Here is an 18,844-nt window from a genome sequence, read left to right as displayed (position 1 = left end):
GTAAAAAAAAAAAAAAACATCGTCGGTCTGAATTGGCTGAGAAATAGTGCGTAATGGTAGTTGGGGGGACTTAACGAGCGAACCAGCAGTTAGCCCGGCACACAAAGGCCAATAAAACTACCGGTAAAGGTCAGTGTTCAACCTCCACACGTGTCCCAGTGGCTCTTATCTGCATGTCTTATCGCTCAAGGAAGTCGTTGGCGTCGAATTAATCCTTCTGTCAATGTTGCTTAGATAAGAGAAAACATCATATACTCCTTTCACTCTAACCTGGCCTAAAATTGCTCTCCCCATCTTGAATCCTGAGTTGTAACAGGAGATTATGGTGCTGGTCACGAAGAAGTGCTATGAAAAGGATGTCCAGCCGTAGTATTTTTTTTTTTTCTGCCACTGAGCTACGTGGAATAAGTTACAAAATGGCGAAAATCTGGGCCAAGTTAAGGTGAAGAAGGTATAGTAACCAAGGAGACTCGCCCCCACCTCATAACTTAGGTGCCTCGAATTTCACGCCACCACGACTCAGCATTCATGGGCGTGACTATAATAAAGAAGGGGTTAATGAAGGGGTTAATGTAGGGGTAAATGAAAGGGTTAATGTTGGGGTTAATGAAGGGGTTAATGAAGGGGTTAATGTAGGGGTTAATGAAGGGGTTAATGTAGGGGTTAATGTAGGGGTTAATGAAGGGGTTAATGAAGGGGTTAATGCAGGGGTTAATGTAGGGGTTAATGAAAGGGTTAATGTTGGGGTTAATGAAGGGGTTAATGTAGGGGTTAATGAAGGGGTTAATGTAGGGGTTAATGTAGGGGTTAATGTAGGGGTTAATGAAGGGGTTAATGCAGGGGTTAATGCAGGGGTTAATGAAAGGGTTAATGTAGGGGTTAATGAAAGGGTTAATGTAGGGGTTAATGTAGGGGTTAATGAAAGGGTTAATGTAGGGGTTAATGTAGGGGTTAATGAAGGGGTTAATGTAGGGGTTAATGAAGGCCACATCTGACTTCCTCCAGTTCGAAGTCTCTCCTAAACTGCATTAAATCGGACACATTAAGAAATACAGCAACTAGAAAGCACAGAGAGTACATACTTCCACCAATGCCATTGCCACTGAAGTGGATCTGGATCCGGATCCGTGGAGATACTGTACAGAATACATAGGATCCGGATCCGCCCCGAAATTTAAATAATTGTTCCTTGACCCATTGCCCACTCTTCCGCAAAATTTTACTGGAATTCATTGATAACTTTTGGAGATATTGTGCGGGATACGCAGGACCCAGATCAGGATCCGGATCCGCCCCAAATTTTTATCAATTCTTTCTTGGCCCAAGACCCACCCTTCCACAAACTTCATTGAAATTCACTAACTTTTGGAGGTACCGTGTGGACAAACAGACGAACATAGGTGAAGACATAACCCCCTCCAGCTTCATTGGGGGAGGTAACTACCTTATCCGGTCACTAAAGCTAAAAACAAAGGTCGTTCTTATCTCCAGTCTCTCTCTCTCTCTCTCTCTCTCTCTCTCTCTCTCTCTCTCTCTCTCTCTCCATCGGATCGAGGACCCTACGTGCAGTCTCTATGTACAGTCTTATGTGCAGTCTCCCGTGTGTAGGTCGAAGGCTTCCCTCCTGGGGTTTCCACACGCGACACACTATACGCTACATTGGAGGCGACTACACAGAAGCACACGGCTGGAAAGATATGACTGACACACACACACACACACACACAGTTTTTTCCTTGTTTGCCTCTCTCTCTCTCTCTCTCTCTCTCTCTCTCTCTCTCTCTCTCTCTCTCTCACCACCCTTATCACCACCCTGTCTCTCTCTCTCTCTCACCACCCTTATCACCACCCTGTCTCAGCCAAATAACTCAGTCCCATGTGGTCTAGTGGCTAGGATACCTGGCTTTCACCCAGGAGGCCCGGGTTCGATTCCCGGCATGGGAAGATGTTTTAACAGTCTCGTACCTCCCCTCCACATTCCTCTCTCGTTCACTTTAAAACACATAACAGCAGCACCACCACCCACACTCCATACACCAATAATTATTATTTATTTATTTATTTTGCTTATTTGAATTTCGTTAAAAGCAGACTTCACTGACCCACCGTAAGACCCGCCGAGATGCAAAAACACCCCCACTAATACACATACACCAGCCCTGTATGAGACAGCCCTAGCGTGTATTCAGAACGGACGGTGGGTGTCAGCGCCGAGGTAGTGACGTGTGGAGGTGTGTAATATGAAGGACTGCCGGGCCTTAGGGAATGTAGTATTAAGTCTAAGGTATGCACGCTGGGAGATAATTTATAAACATTGGGGGTTTATTGAGGCCAAGTCCTCCCCCCTCCCCATGTTAGATTCTTACGCCCATTTTGACTGCTAGGAACCTCCCATTCACCCCAACTTTTTCCTCCTCCGCCTCCCCTCCTGCCACTCAAACCCTCTCCATCCCCCACTCGGCATTTCCCTCTCTTTCCCTCTCCTCTATTCACGTTTCCCCTCTCATATCCTCTCCCATCCCTCTTCCTTCCAGTTCCTCCCCTTTCTCCCATCCCTCTCCCCCCCCTCATTTCTCTCCTCCCACTCATTCCGACTTCCATCCTTCTTCCTTCCGCTGACCTACCTTCTCATCCTTTCCTTTCCTTCACCACTTCTCCCCTGATTCTCCCCTCTCCCCCACCCCATTCTCCCTTACCTAATTTCCCCACTCCCCCATCTCCCACTCTAACCCTCTCCAGCTACACCCGTTGATGGCTCTTGGCCCACCTACCGTCAAAGCCACCTTCACGTCCGATCACTGGAAAGGTAAACAACATGTTCGCGTCAAGTATGCAGATATGTTTCCTGTCGTGTGTGTGTGTGTGTGTGTGTGTGTGTGTGTGTGTGTGTGTGTGTGTGTGTGTGTGTGTAGCTATGCGTCTGTCACTGTCGTTTGCTCGTATGTGCGTAATTCCTGTTTATAAGTGCTTGTGCGTGTATATATGCATTCGTGTGTGTGTGTGTGTGTGTGTGTGTGTGTGTGTGTGTGTGTGTGTGTGTGTGTGTGTGTGTGTGTGTGTGTGTGTGTGTGTGTGTGTGTGTGTGTGTGTGTGCATGCGTGCACACGTGTCTTAATGTGCGGCACGTGTGTAATTATGTATGCGTATGTGTGTAATTATATGCGCGCATGTGTGAGTTTATATAGCATGTGTGTGCGTGACTTCAGCAACAGACGTGTGTACAGTATGGGTCAAAAATTCTCCCACGACTCCACTACATCTGCGTCACACTTAGGGCATGTCCGTCACTTTCCTCCCTGACGCATCCTATCAAAGAGTATGATACATGGGCAGAGAAACACAGCATGCCTCTCTCAGCTTGGGAACAGTAGCCAGCAGAGGAAAGTGAGAAGCAGAGGTGAAACGTCAGGGCAGAGAAATATACCTGGCCTCTCTCGGGTCATGAATATTTAGACAAACAGATAGACAGAAGAGGAGAGGAGAGAGAAGAGAAAAGAAAAAGAGAAGGGAAAGAGAGGAGAATAGCAGTAGTAGAGACGTGAGAATAACTAGACAGACAAACAAGAAGACAAGCTGGCAAACAGATCCACAAACAGAGAGATACATAAATATTCAACTTCCTCTCATGTCCTACTCAGCCAAGCGAGGGACGTCCTTTTGTGCAGTTCCCGGTAAGGCCTCCGACCGGGGTTTCCATACCACCGAGGGGAGGAGCCAGTCACCATGAATATTTTACGGGGAATTTTATGCGTGAGTTACGAATACCTGTCACGATGAAGTGCTTGAAGAATTCTATGCGTGAGTTACGAATGCATGTCACGGAGAAGTGCCTGGAATAACTTATGGATTTGACGAATATCTTGCGTTGATTTCTGGCGTCACTAAATATACTACTACTACTACTACTACTACTACTACTACTGCTACTGATGATGATGATGATGATGATGCAAACTTTGTCGATATTAAAACGAAACAAATAACATACTAGAGAATGCTAAGATATAATATGTAAAATAAATCGCTAGGACACAGGTGTTACGAAATCTCCTGTATCACCTAGAACAGTGGCCTTTAACGTGTGGGCCACGGACATATACTAGGCAGGTAAAATAAAAAAAAGGAAATATAAAAAATAAAGGAATAAAAAATATTAATATACACATTTTTAAAATTCCCTCCTAGTACATGTCCGTGGCCCGCAATATTTGTATATATCTATAGCTATATCTATATCTGTCTATCTATATATCTATCTATCTATCTATCTATCTATCTATATATATATATATATATATATATATATATATATATATATATATATATATATATATATATATATATATATATATATATATATATATATATATATACAGTATATATATATATATATATATATATATATATATATATATATATATATATATATATATATATATATGAGAGAGAGAGAGAGAGAGAGCGAGCTTCGGCGCCTTGACGTGTGTAGGACAGGATCTTCTACCTTTCTTTTCCATGTACCTGTGTGAGTCAGGCTTTTCTGCCCTAGTTGAAATTAAAACAAAATCAAGAAACCGCTTAGAGACGGAGGATGTCATGCGATGTGCCTTATCGACAATTGTCCCCCGATCTGACAGGCTTATAGATAAGAAGCAAGTGCGGCCATCACATTACCTGTCTCACCTAGTTAGCGGTTACATGGTATAGTATATTAATTTGTTTACATTTGTCTTTTGCCCCTGAAAGTATATTACAAGTTTCAAGTACAAAATACAAGTTTTATTTTCAGTGATTACAGTACAGTGGTTAATTTCCTGAGTACAAAAGTAAACTGTAACAAAATTTCATAGCCTGCTTTATTTATGAATTTATTACAGTCCTTTTCTAAATCTGAAGGGCAGTGGGCCATGGTCTCAAACAGGCTGAAGGCAACTGACCTACAATAATATCCCGAATCCTGCTCATCTGGGTATCGCTGGCCTGACTGTCTGTGCTTCGATTTTCTGATTGGCTACGTTGTTTGTGATCTGTGTGTCTGAATGCCGTGTGTGTTCTGAGTAACCTTGCCTCTGAGTGCACATGTCCTCTGAGTGTGTGTGTGTGTGTGTGTGTGTGTGTGTGTGTGTGTGTGTGTGTGTGTGTGTGTGTGTGTGTGTGTTCTCCGAATCTGTTCTCCGTTCTTCTCAGTACGCCTGTCTTGAGTTATACATTCTTGTCTGTCGCGTATCTTGTTCTAAATGACATACACGTCCTGTTTTGTTCTTATCTGTGTTCTTTTGTTTATGTGTTTGTTATTATGAGTGTTCTTATCTCAGTATCCTTTCCTTTGGGTGTAGTGTTCTGCTTCCTGATTGTTTGTGTTTTTTAAATGTGTTTTATTCCGATTATTTTTGTCGTTTGTACCTATATCTTGAGCCTCCAGTCTCGTTTGTTTTCTGTTCTTGTTTTTTCTTCTGATTGTCTGTGTCTGTTCTTCTGACTGTGTTCTGTTCTGAGTGTGTTCTGTTCTAGCTGTGTTATATTCCAGTTATTTCTGTCGTATGTGTTTATATCCTAAATCTTGCGTCTCCTTTACTTTCTGCGTAACCTTGCTTCAATTTTTCTCTCTTGAATATGCGTGTTCATTTTATTTTTCTTAATGCTCTCTCTCTCTCTCTCTCTCTCTCTCTCTCTCTCTCTCTCTCTCTCTCTCTCTCTCTCTCTCTCTCTCGTTCTACCTGGCCTAATTGCGGATATACAGATGTGTGATGCATACCTGACCACACACACAGGAAGCCCTTTCACGAGACGCACGGCGAGAGCGGAAGTGACTCAGGTGAAAATACAAGAGCCTTTGAGATGGAACGGATTATTTGTAAAGCCTTCGATGAGGAGTGAAAAAAAGGGTCTATCTATCTATCTATCTACAGCCCGCAAAGGGTGGCCGCAGACAAAACGCCTCCAAGTTGCTCTGTCACCCACCATTTGACTGCCCTCCCCCCAACTCACCCCCCCCTCTCTCATATACCTCTCAACTCCATCCCTCCACCTCATCCTCGGTCTCCTCCTCCCTCTCCTTCCCTCCACTTCACCTACATACACCCTCTTAGTCAGTCTTTCTTTCTCCATTCTCTCCACATATCCAAACCACCTCAGTGTAATTCTCCTAATTTTCTCAGTCACATCCACATCCAGCCCACAACGTTATTTCACTTCTTCATTCGTCAACCTGTCCCTCGATGTCACTCACATGCTCCTCTCAGGTACCTCATAGAGAGATGTTTGGGAAATAATGTAGAATTGTTTGGGAAAAATATAGAGCTGTTAGGGAAATAATAGAGTTGTTGGGGAAATAGGAAAATAATATAGAGTTGTTGGGGAAATTATAGAATTATGGAGATAATACAGTATAGAGTTGTTAGGGAAATAATATAGAGTTGTTAGGGAAATAATACAGAGTTGTTTGGGAAATAATATAGTTGTTCGTGATTTAACAGAGTTGTTAGGGAAATAATGTAGTGTTTGGAAATAATATAGAGTTAACCCGACCGTGAGGAGGTTAATGGTGGTGGTATTAACTCTCAGGTTCCTGCGACCCGCTCAGCTGAATAAAATCGTCTGGAAGAGAAGACTAGAGAAGATCTGGCCATAGAAGAGTTAGGAAAAGCTAGATCGTCCTGTTTTAGACCAGAGATAATCAGCGAACTATACGCCGAATTGTGTCATGGAACGCCTCCTTAGCGATTTATTCTGCCAAGGCTCTTAATTTTATCTCGTATATAATCATGTTATTTTTTATCGTCTAATATCGACATGGTTTTCATCAATAACGTTCGGAAATAATCGAAATAATTTGTAGAATAAATCGCTATGGAAGAGGAGTTACGAAATGGACTCTAAGGTGCAACTAGCCTATTACTTTCTCTTTGGGTCTTGTCTTTTTTACGAATCAGGAAATACCAATGGTTTGTAGTAGAGATGAGAAGTGGGGAGTCATTGCTGCAGAGAGAGAGAGAGAGAGAGAGAGAGAGGGAGAGAGGGGGGGAGAGATTGGGACGTGGAGTGGGGGGAAGGGAGGAAGAGGGAGGGGGAGGGATGCTGGTGGATGAGGGAGAAGGAGGGAGAGGGTGGAGGAGGGAGAGGGTGGAGGAGGGAGAGGGTGGAGGAGGGAGACAGAGGAAGGGCATGGAGGAGGGAGGGAGTGGAGGAGGGAGAGGGAGGGAGGGAGGGTGGAGGCGGTACTGGAATGGTGAGTGGGATTATGGTGGAGAGGGATGGAGTGGGGAGGGGGTGAAAGATGAGTGGAGGGAGATACATGGGGGGAAGGGTGACATAGGGGTAGTGGAGGGGTGAGTAGGGGGGTGAAGAAGAAAAGGTAAGGGAGGGGATGGGAGGGTGTGTGGGGGAGAGGTAGAAGTTGAGGGGCAAAAAATGAGTGGAAGGGAAATATAAGAAGGTGGGGGAGGAGTAAGCTGACAGGGAGAAGGGATGGGAGGGGAAATGAGGGAGGGGGTGGGAGGGGGTAGGTGGGCGATGAGTGGGGGTAGGGGGATGACAAACACCGATTGATGACTCTGCAATGTCTAATTTTAACCAAGGATGCATGATCATTGCACAAACACTCTCCTCAATTGCCTAAGTCTTTACCCCAAACAATAGACCTGGCAAAAATTCCTAAACTATTTTTCCAGAGAGTAATAATATTCTGCCTCTCTCTCTCTCTCTCTCTCTCTCTCTCTCTCTCTCTCTCTCTCTCTCTCTCTCTCAAGACGGGAAACGAATTATATATGCTCGCTCGCTCGTTATGTGGGAAAATACGCTTCATACTACCATGCCTCACACTACCACACCTCACAGTACCACACCTCACACTACCAAACCCTACCATACCTCACACTATCACACTCACGCTACCACACCTCACACTACCATTCCAATCAAGAACGAATGAGGTTGATTTCGCATATTTACACATTATACTACTACTACTACTACTACTACTACTACTACTGCTGCTGCTACTACTACTACTACTGCTACCTGCCTATTCGTGCTGACTCCTATAGGGCTATCGATATGGCCTAAATATAATCGGATCAGACTGGGTTCAATCAGTGTAGGGGACATCACCACTACCATCACCACCACTACTACCACCACTACCATCACGACCACTACTACCACCACTACCATCACGACCACTACTACCACTACTACTACCACCACTACCATCACCACTACCATGACGACCACTCATTACCATCACCACTACCACTACCTACACCACTACCACAACTACTCTTACCGTCGCATTACCACTTTCATCACTATCACCACCACCACCATCACTACTACTACTACTACTACTACTACTACTACGACTACTACCATCATCATCATCACCACCACCACCACCATCACCTTCACTAGTACTACTACTACTACTACTACCACCATCATTATCATCACCACGACCACATTCCCCAGCCGCCATCTTAGGAAGGTCGCACGAGGACCGTAACGACCTTGCCTACGATTACAGCAATGTCTTGTAACGTGACGACTGCATTTTCCCGGTACTGGCTAGGGGGGGGGGGCGTATCTAGTCGTATCTGGTATTGCTGACGACCTTCTTAACGACTACAGCATGGTTCAGTAATGTGCTATGACTTGTAATGTTAAATGTGCTATGTATGTGTCTTGTAATGTTGTACTATGTGACTTACGTAATGCTAATTTTTGTATGTACTTTGTATCCTGTATCCTGTATTTTTTATATATCTTACGATGTGTGTCCTGTAATATTATGTGCTATGTAATGTAACTATAATGTAATATGTGCTATGCTGTGTTTTGTAATGTGCTTAACCGTTGCATTATGCACCCCTTCACGTCCTGTGCTATGTAATAATCAAATCCTGGAATCCTACGTCATGTAATCCCTCTCTGTTATAAAAATCCACGTCCCCCCCCCTTCCTGAATCCGCCACTACATAACAAAACAAATCCCGCTGTGGAATGTGTGATATTTCTCCTCACTGCCACACCAAGGTCGTACTGGGGACTCACGACCTTGTAGTAATTACCGAATGCCTTGTAGTGTTGCTGAGTGCATTCTGTAAGTCGTTCTGAAATGGCGAGGTCGACTCTGGAACTGTCACGACTCCCTCATCGATTACGGTGATGGTAGGCGTGAATGTGTGTGTGTGTGTGTATGTGTATGTGTTTTAATATCAATATCGTATAAAACATCAAACTCTAATGCACAAAATAAATCGCTAAGGGAAAGGCACTTGAATTTCGGCCGAGATTCTGAGATTATAATTATTAACTTTGCTGCCAGGTGTGACTGACTATTTTTTATTTATCTTTATAATGAGATGACAGAGTTGGGGAGAGGGCAGCTTGACGGCGGGGGACAGGGTGACAGAGGCGCGATAGATAGACAGATACAGATAGAAACAAAACAGATAGATACAGAGATAGATATACATAAATACGAATAGACTGACGGTGATTTCGTACACTATATATGATCCTTAACAACCCCCTTCAACCATTACTTATTATTATTATTATTATTATTATTATTATTATTATTATTATCGTTATTATTATTATTTTTAATGGGATATCAGATGTTTCCTGGAAGCAGCAAAACAAGGTCGTATCGGAAACTCATATAACCTTGTAAACGATTTCCGAATGTTTTGTGTGTGTGTGTGTGTGTGTGTGTGTGTGAGAGAGAGAGAGAGAGAGAGCGGTGTTTGCGTGTGATGACGTGGCCATTCCCTTCTCGTCCTTGCCCCCCTCCCCCTTCCCCCTAAATCCCCCCCTCCTCCTCCCTCCTCACGCTCCTCCTTTCGCGTGTGGTGGTGGTGTAGTGGTTAGCACATCCAGACCGAAGACAGAAAAACCTGGGTTCAATTTCCGGCTCCCTATCTCTTCCTTTCCCTTTCTCTTTGCCCCTCTCAACTCCTCCCCTCCCTACCCCTCTTCCCCCTCCTCTCCCCCCTTTTCTTTCTCTTCTTTCTCCTTACTCCTCTCCCTTTCCCGTCTCCCACTTCCATTTTCTCCTCCCCTCTTCTCCCCACTTTTCTCCCTCTTCCCTCCCTCTCTCCCCCTTTTCTTCCCCCTACACCTTCCATTCCTCCCCTCCCCCTCCCTCTCACTCCTCTCCCCTCGTCCACCGTTTCTCTTTCCCCTCCCTCCCTGTCTCACCCACTCTCTCATTATCTCCACTTCCCTCCCCCTTTCCCTCCCCTTCTTTCCCCTCTCCCTCTCCCCCTCCTTCCTCCCCCATTCTACCTTTCTCCATCTTCTATCTCCCCCCTTTTTTTTTTCTCCCAACTTCCCTCCCCGTTTCCCTTCCCCTCTCCCCTCTCTTCAACTTATTCTTCCCTCCCTTCTCCCCCGTCTTCCCTCCCCACTCCTCCTTCTTCTCTTCCCTTCCCCTCTCCCCTCCTCTCCCTGTCCCTTTCTTCCCTCTTCCCCTCGCTTTTTCCACCCCTTCTTACCCCTCACCCCTTCCTTCCTCCCCCCTCCCCCTCCCCTCCTCTTCTCCCCCTCCCCTTCCCCCATTTGCTGTCATCCGGTTGAGGGACACATGCACTTGCAATTTACTGTCATGCACACACACACACACACACACACACACACACACACACACACACACACACACACACACACACACACACACACACACACACAAGGACAAGAGAATGTCAGTACACATGCACTAGAATGAAATGGACTCTCTCTCTCTCTCTCTCTCTCTCTCTCTCTCTCTCTCTCTCTCTCTCATTTGGTGAAACAGAAGGTATTATTAGATTTGGATATTTAATTGTTTCAGTCGGGCATTGTCTTGTGGCCATCTACGTTACAAAACCCAGTGGCACTCAGTGGGACTCGTACCCACCCCAGAGCGTTCCCAAGTGCCAAACTGACGATGGAAAGGCGGACTGAACCCCATCTGTTGGCGGGCATCGAAAACTCTTCCCTTTCATTCAGACACTTCCCTTGCCCTCTCCTCCTCCTCTCTCTTCCTCCCTCTCCCCTCTCTTTTCCTTCTCCCCTCCCCCCCCCTCTCTCTCTCTCTCATTTCTCTCCTTCCTTCCATATTCATTCCCTCTCTCTCCTCCCGTCAACCTTCTCACTCTTCTTCCGTTTTCCTTTCCTCTCTTCCTTCGCCCTTTTTCCCTCCAAACGCCTTCCTCCTCTCCTTCGTGCCTCCCTCCTTCCCTCCTCCTCCCTCTATCTCTCCCACACTCCCCCCCCCCTCCTCTCTCTCTCTCTCCCTCCCCCATTCACAGTCCGGTCTTCTTCCTTCCCTCCATACCAATTTTCTCCCTCCCACATCCCCCTCTCTCAATCCTTCCTCCCACAATCCCTTCTTCTCTCCCTCCTAATCACCCTCTCACACTCCTTCCCTCTCCTCTCCCTCCCTCCCTCCCTCCTTCTCACCGTCTCCCTTATCTCCCTCCCTCTCTCCTTCATCCCACAATCCTTCCTTCTTTCCTCCCTAATCACCCTCTCACACTGCTTCCCTCTCTCCCTCTTCCCTCCCTCCAACAGCCCCTCCCTCTCCTCCCCCCATCACGAAGAAAGAAACTGCCAATCACTGCACAGTCTGTAGTTTCATTTTTAGTGCTCCTTTCAAACGTTCTTATAAAGTTTCCCTCCCGTGTTTCTGCCTTGCAATGGGCTTGTTTTCCTGTTGCAAGTGCAGAGGCTTGTCGGAGAGGTTGGAGGGTGGGGGAGAGTTTTCTGTTTCTGTTTCTCTCTCTCTCTCTCTCTCTCTCTCTAAGGATGTGTGTGTGTGTGTGTGTGTGTGTGTGTGTGTGTGTGTGTGTGTGTGTGTGTGTGTGTGTGTGTGTGCAGAAAATTAGTTAACACCGTAACATGATTTGTGTAACGTGTAACCAGGCAACTATGTACTGTAATACTCTCTCTCTCTCTCTCTCTCTCTCTCTCTCGTGGGCTGCCTGGTTCATGAGTCACCGCTCTAGTATTTCCTGCCTCCTCTCCCGCCCTTCCCTACAGAGAGAGAGAGAGAGAGAGAGAGAGACCCCACCATCAACAGCAGCAGCATCGACAAATACTTCAAAAAATAGATATAAATATATAGATATATATATTTCTTTAACTCAAAGACCTGATGGTACTGTGAAATCAGGATGGACGAAAATTATCAGTACTTCCTCATCTTTTTTTTTTTCGTTTCTTTTTTTTTATATATATTTTTCGGTGGACAAATCTGAAAAATTTTTGTGGCAAAGTAGCGCCAATTATTTTATCAATTATATCTGTACCTATTTTAGCAATTATATTTTTACCTATATTTGCAATTATAGTTTTACTCATTTCCAATTTTTACTCCCTATTTTAGCGATTATATTTGTACCCATTTCCAGTTTTTATTCCCTATTTTAGCAATTATATTTTTTCCCATTTCCAATTTTTATTCCCTATTTTAGCAGTTATATTTTTTCCCATTTCCAATTTTTATTCCCTATTTTAGCAATTATATTTTTTCCCATTTCCAATTTTTATTCCCTATTTTAGCAATTATATTTTTTCCCATTTCCAATTTTTATTCCCTATTTTAGCAATTATATTTTTTCCCATTTCCAATTTTTATTCCCTATTTTAGCAATTATATTTTTTCCCATTTCCAATTTTTATTCCCTATTTTAGCAATTATATTTGCACCCATTTCCAATTTTTATTCCCTCAATCAGATGACGAATTATTTACTTTAATTTTGTCTCCTGAAGATATGAGTTTCCTTGAGATATAATTTGAGGTCTTCAGTGAAATTTGTCTTTCGCTGACTACTTCACTCTTAAGGTACCAAAAATTCGGAGTTTGTGAGTCTCCTTGGTTACTGTTAGAAAGATTTAGCTGTCAGTGCATTTATCCCGTTTTCTTCGGTTCTTCATTTCCGTCTGTATTCCTATTCTCTCTCTTCCTTTTTTTTTTATATCTCTGTCTCTCTCTCATCTTTTCTTCCCTCCCTCTCTTTCTCTCAAAATATTCCTCTGCGATGGCCGGGAATCGAACCCGGGTCAACTGCTTGGAAGGCAGCTATGCTAACCACTATACCACCATCGCCGTGTGTGTGGTATGTGTGTGTGTGTGTGTGTGTGTGTGTGTGTGTGTGTCTGTGTAGATGGATAAGAGTGAAAAGGGTAGGAGGAACAGAGGAAGGAGGAATGAGAAAGAACGGAATGGAGAGAGAGAGGGAGAAAGAGAGAGAGAGAGAGTACAGAGGAAGGCAAACAGCAACAGACCTTATGGAAAGATAGGGTTGTCAGTGGGAGAGTGAGGGGTCGGAGAACAGGGTGAGGGGAAAGGGTGGAGGTGAGGGGAGAGTCAAGGGGAGGTGAGGGGAAGGAAAGATAGCAAGTATGAGTGAGTGTGAGAGGGGTTGGGGAAGAGGGGGGTTTGAGAAAGAGGGGGAAATATGGGCGAGGGAGGGTGAGGGGAGAGAGAAAAAGGGTGGGGGAAGGGTGAGGTCGGATGAGGGGAATATGTGGGGGTGAGATGATAGGAAGGGTGACTGAGTAAGGGGAAAGAGGAAGGATGAGGGAGAGGGGAAGGATGAGGGAGAGGGGGAGGAGGAGGAAGAGGGGGGAGGAGGAGGAAGAGGGGGGAGGGTGGGGGAGAAGAGGATATAACAGGTGAGGGAGAAGGGCGTTGGGTGAGGGGGAAGGGGAAGAGGGAAGGCAAGGGAAGTACAACCCCCTCCCCTCCGGAAATGCCTGGTAGTCGCGTACCTTGCGTGGCACAGGGAGGGGGAGGGGCGGGATGGAGGAGGAAGGGAGGGGGAGGGAGGGAAGGGGTGAGAGGAAGGGGAAAGGAAGAGACGAGAGAAGTAGAGAGGTGAGGGGGAAGAGGTAGGAACGAAGAGAGGGGAGAAGACGTGAGGGGAAGGGAACGGAAGCATAAGGGACGGGGAGATGTAGGGGGAAGGGATAGGAGAAGAGGAGGTGGAGGGAAGGGTAAAGGGGAAAGGGGGAAGGGGGGGACTATAGGAAACATTTGCCAGGAAAGTAAATACAAACACAAGAACCAACAATAGTGGGGAAAAAATCGACTCTTTACCAAGTCTTTTTTTTTTCTTTTTTCCTGACGCAAAATTTTCTAGATCACATTTTTCCTCTATTTTCCCCCGTTTCCTTTTCCTCCATAATTATATTTTTATCTTAAATTACTTACCATGTCTGTGTTTCTTTGCATTATCATTTATTTTTGCGTTATTTCTTCTATATAGTTTACCTTGGAACCACCTTCCATTTTCTATTTTAATATTTCTGTTCCTGTTCCTCTTTTTTTTTTTTTCCTTCTTACACTCACATTTTTTTTGTTTTTTATTTCATATTTTTTTCATATATTTTTTAAAGTTATCTCCAGTTTTTCCTTATATTTTAATGATACCTCTTTATCATTTATAATTCATTTTTATATATATGTCTTTTTTTAGCTTAATTTCTATACTTTTTATTTTTTTACGTATTATCCATTATTAAGCCCCATTTTTTTTGTTTTAATATTTACTTATTTTTCTTATACCTTCCTTGAGTTTATTTTGTTTTTTTACTCTTTTTAATATTTTTTTCTGCTTTTTTTTTAGTCCTTTTTTTTTCGTTTTCTTTTTCTGGATCCTACCTCACCCTGTCCGTAGGAGGGGAATGATGATGGTGGTGGAGGTGGTGGTGGTGGTGGTGGTCGTGGTGGTGGTGGTGATGATGTATATTTTTCATTATATATATATGTTTGCAGCGAATGAAAAAGGATGTCTGGAGGAATAAGAAAAAGAAAGATGTCTGGGAGGAGGAGGAGGAGGAGGAGGAGCAGGAGGAGGAGGACGAGGAGGAGGAGCAGGAGGAGGAGGAGAAGAAGAAAAAGAAAGAAGATTAGGGAGTAGAAGGAGGAGGAGGAGGAGGAGGAGGAGGGGGAGGAGGTACAAGGCTGGTGCGTGGGGAAGGAATTATAATCTCAGCAAGTCATGGGAGGAGGGGTCGTTGCTGAGTAGGAACAGAAACACTCGAAGGACTTTTTACGTCGTGGCCAACCCTAACAGGATATGGCGTCAAGGAATAGCTCTCTCTCTCTCTCTCTCTCTCTCTCTCTCTCTCTCTCTTATATTTACCTATTTAAGAGTAGAATAAAAATACGTCATCGGCCTGAAATAATTTAATCTTCCCCCCAGTGCATGACATCAACCTGCATGACGGTGGAGAGAGAGAGAAGGACGTTATGCATGACTGTAGGCGCATGATGATGATGATGATGATGACGATAGTAAGGATGATGAGGAGAATTGCCATGCATCTCATCGCTCCTGCAGTAGGGACCGTCTGGTAACCGCGTCATGCAGGGATGTGGATGATGCGCATGACGATGGAAAAAAAAATGTAGTGCTTGGCTGCCTTCTTTATAGTCATGCAAATTTAACACACAAATCCCATGACTGAATTTTGTGCCGTATTTTCTTATATATTTATTTATTTTTGTCAGTGATGAAAATATTCATGACTAGTGCCTGACTGCATCCTTTATTATTATTATCACCGCCAATGAAGTTGGAGGAGGTTATGTATTCACCCATGTTTGTCTGTCTGTTTGTCCACACGATATCTCCAAAAGTTCTCCATGAATTTCAATGAAATTCTGTGAAAGGGTCGGCCATGGGCCAAGAAAGAATTGATTAAATTTTGGGACGGATCCGGATCCGGATCCTGCAATGGCATTGAAGGAGGTATGCGCTCTCTGAGTTTTCTAATTATTATTATTATTATTATTATTATTATTATTATTGTTGTTGTTGTTGTTGTTATTATCTTTATCATTATTACTAGTATTACTACTACAACTACTATTATGCAAATTCAACACCAATCCTAAAACTTTCTTTTCGTATTTTTCATTTAATTCTTGCTCTCTCCAGACGATTTTTTGCAATTTAAGGAAGATTTTTTTTCTAACTGCAAGGCTTTGAAAAAAACTCATAATTTTTTTTTTGTCTTATGGGATATTTAATGATTTGTTCTTGGCGATTTATTCTTGGCGTAAAATTTCCCATCTAATTTGCTAGTCACGAAGAAGTGCTATGGAAAGGTGAAGCAACTTTAGTGGGAAAATCTCTGTGAGGATAAATGAAACAGGCCGAACACAGCAGGAAATGAGAGAGAGAGAGAGAGAGAGAGAGAGAGAGAGAGAGAGAGAGAGAGAGAGAGATTCAATAAAATAAATAAAATGCATGACCAGACGAAGGCCCGTAATCTCGTCAGGTAAGGCCGCTCCGCAACACCTGTACCTTAGCGATTTATTCTTGGATTCGCCAGGCTAATATCTTTCTGTTCGTCATTTGGGCAGAGTATTGTGATATTAGAATGATTCAGGCAACGCATAAGGACGGTAAAATGTAATAAGCAAAATAAATCGCTTAGGAAGAGATGTTAGGGAGCTTCCTTAACACTTCTTCCGTGGTGATTTATTTTTGGATATGGGTGGTTAAAAAAAGAGCAGCGAAAAGAGCACCTAAAAAGAGCAGTTAAATGAGCAGCTAATAAGAGCAGAAAAATGCAGTTAAAAGAGCAGCTAAAAAGAGTAAAAAAAAAGACAGTTAAAAAGAGCAGCTAAAAAGAGCAAAAAGAGAAGTTAAAAAGAGCAACTAAAAAGACCAGTATAAAAAAGAGCAGCTAAAGAGGGCAGAAAAAAAAAAAAGAGCAGATGAGGGTCTGAAAGTAGGCCGAAGAATTAGCAGTGAGGGCTTGCTTTGACGCAGTTTATTTCAGTTTTCCCTCTCCTCCCACTCTCTCTCTCTCTCTCTCTCTCTCTCTCTCTCTCTCTCTCTCTCTCTCTCTCTCTCTCTCTCTCAATAATCTGCTTAAAATCACCTTTCTCCTTCATTCCATCTTACGTCACACGATTTTACACCTCTCACAAAAACACTTCATTTTTCCCCTCCTTTCATTCCCTTCCTGTTTCCTTCCGTTTCTCAGTTATCTCCTCCTCCTCCTCCTCCTCCTCCTGTTTTCTTCTTCCTTCCTCCTCTTCCTCCTCCTTCCATCCCTCTCATACTTTCTCCCTCTCACCTATTTTCCCTCTCTCCCTCCTTGACATACTTCTTACCTCCCTCCCAATCCTTCTCCATCCTGTATACTGTACTCTCTCTCTCTCTCTCTCTCTCTCTCTCTCTCTCTCTCTCTCTCTCTCTCTCTCTCACACACACACACACACACACACACACACACACACACACACACACACACACCTGTCGAACCCTTTCCCTCGTCCATAATGTAGGTCGGGCCAGGCGAGATCAAAAGTGGGCCATTCTGACACCGAGAGAAACCACGCCCGTTCACGAGACATTCTCCTCCACACCCACGCCAGACAGCCAAGACAGGAGCCTTCTACTGTGCTATCCTTGTCTCTTACTCCCGTGGCTAGGTCTGAGTTCAAGGTCTGTGTGGTCTGTGTGTCTCAAGGTCTGTGTGGTCTGTGTATCTATGTAACTCTGAAAGTCCGTTCGCCTCCTCTGCCTTTCGTTCATAGGTAGATTTTTTTTTCCTTTTTTTTAATATATATGGTAAAATTGGACTGTCCTACCGATTCCATTATTAACACACTATTTTAATTAATATTTCGAAATCGGCTAAATTCCGAGAGATGTTTAATAGACGAAAAATTGGTCAGAATTTTGGGAAGTATAATGTCAGCCTATGGTTTTTTTTTTGTTTTTTTTTCCGGCAGCGGTATGGTGGGAAAGTCAAAATTTACCTTTTTTGTGTGTGACGAATTTCTTAAGCTTTCTTTTTAATGGTGAGGAAAAGTCTCCCTTAATTCCCTCTCTCTCTCTCTCTCTCTCTTTCTCTCTCTCGATCCTACATCATCTAAGTTAGGTGGCAATTAGGTTGGGATGATGATGATGATGATGATGATGATGATGATGATGATGATGGTGATGATGATACTTTTTTTTTTTTCTTATCCACCACTAACCCATCAATCATTTTCAACACATTTTTCACGAAAAGGGGGGACCATTTTATAATTTTCTCTCAACATTATTATTATTATTATTATTACTACTACTCGCTTAAAGGCCGCATACGAAAGCCCCCGCTCGATGTCAAAAGGCTAGAAATATGTCATAACTCGGGAACCGGTGGCCCAATTGGACTGGGAAATGTTTTATTCCTCAAGTTTTAGAGCATTTTAATGGTGCCTCGCTGTAACAAAACTTACACTACGTTGCGCCGTTTTTGCTCTGTTACGGTAAAAAACAAACCAACAAACACACAGAAATCGGATAATTGTAATATAGATTTTTATCATTATTTGTAGTAGTCGTAGTCGTAGTAGTAGTAGTAGTAGTAGAATTTCATTTATGTTAACTTTTTTTCATTTCTCTTCGGCCTTCACTCTTTCTCGCTTCCAAATTTTCTTTTCCGTCAACCTTTTCCTGTTCTTCATTATCTTCCTGCACTTTGTAACTGAGCTGTCGGCATCAGTCAGCTCTCTCTCTCTCTCTCTCTCTCTCTCTCTCTCTCTCTCTCTCTCTCTCTCTCTCTCTCTCTCAGCACACATCATTTTCCTCATACCTTTCATCATCACCTGTTACATGTCCTAATTCTCTCTCTCTCTCTTTCTCTCTCTCCTACACCCACCCGCAACACCACCTTACCCTCACACCCACTTACCCTCCTCCACACACACCCTCCTCTCCACTCTTCTGTCCACACCAACATCCACACTCTTCCACCTCCTCCACACCCCCACCCCACCTCAATCCACACCCACACCGACCAACCTGCCAACTCACCCACTCTCTACCCACACCTTTTTGCCAGCA

General features: G+C 43.8%; 2 non-coding genes across 2 annotated transcripts; one reads left to right on the top strand and one right to left on the bottom strand.

Moving 5' to 3' along the window:
- Positions 1-1,872: 1,872 nt before the first annotated feature.
- On the top strand, positions 1,873-1,944 carry TRNAE-UUC (transfer RNA glutamic acid (anticodon UUC)). The gene has a single exon. It is a non-coding gene; the product is annotated as a tRNA-Glu (tRNA).
- Positions 1,945-13,020: 11,076 nt separating this feature from the next.
- On the bottom strand, positions 13,021-13,092 carry TRNAG-UCC (transfer RNA glycine (anticodon UCC)). Its single transcript has one exon. It is a non-coding gene; the product is annotated as a tRNA-Gly (tRNA).
- Between the last annotated feature and the right edge of the window lie 5,752 nt (positions 13,093-18,844).

The sequence above is a fragment of the Coenobita brevimanus genome, chromosome 55, assembly GCF_032717465.1.
Source record: "Coenobita brevimanus isolate Jiangsu-jjx chromosome 55, ASM3271746v2, whole genome shotgun sequence".
Lineage (NCBI taxonomy): Eukaryota > Metazoa > Arthropoda > Malacostraca > Decapoda > Coenobitidae > Coenobita > Coenobita brevimanus.
The sequence above is the reverse complement of the archived record's forward strand: the minus strand, read 5'-3'. Positions and strand labels throughout refer to the sequence as shown.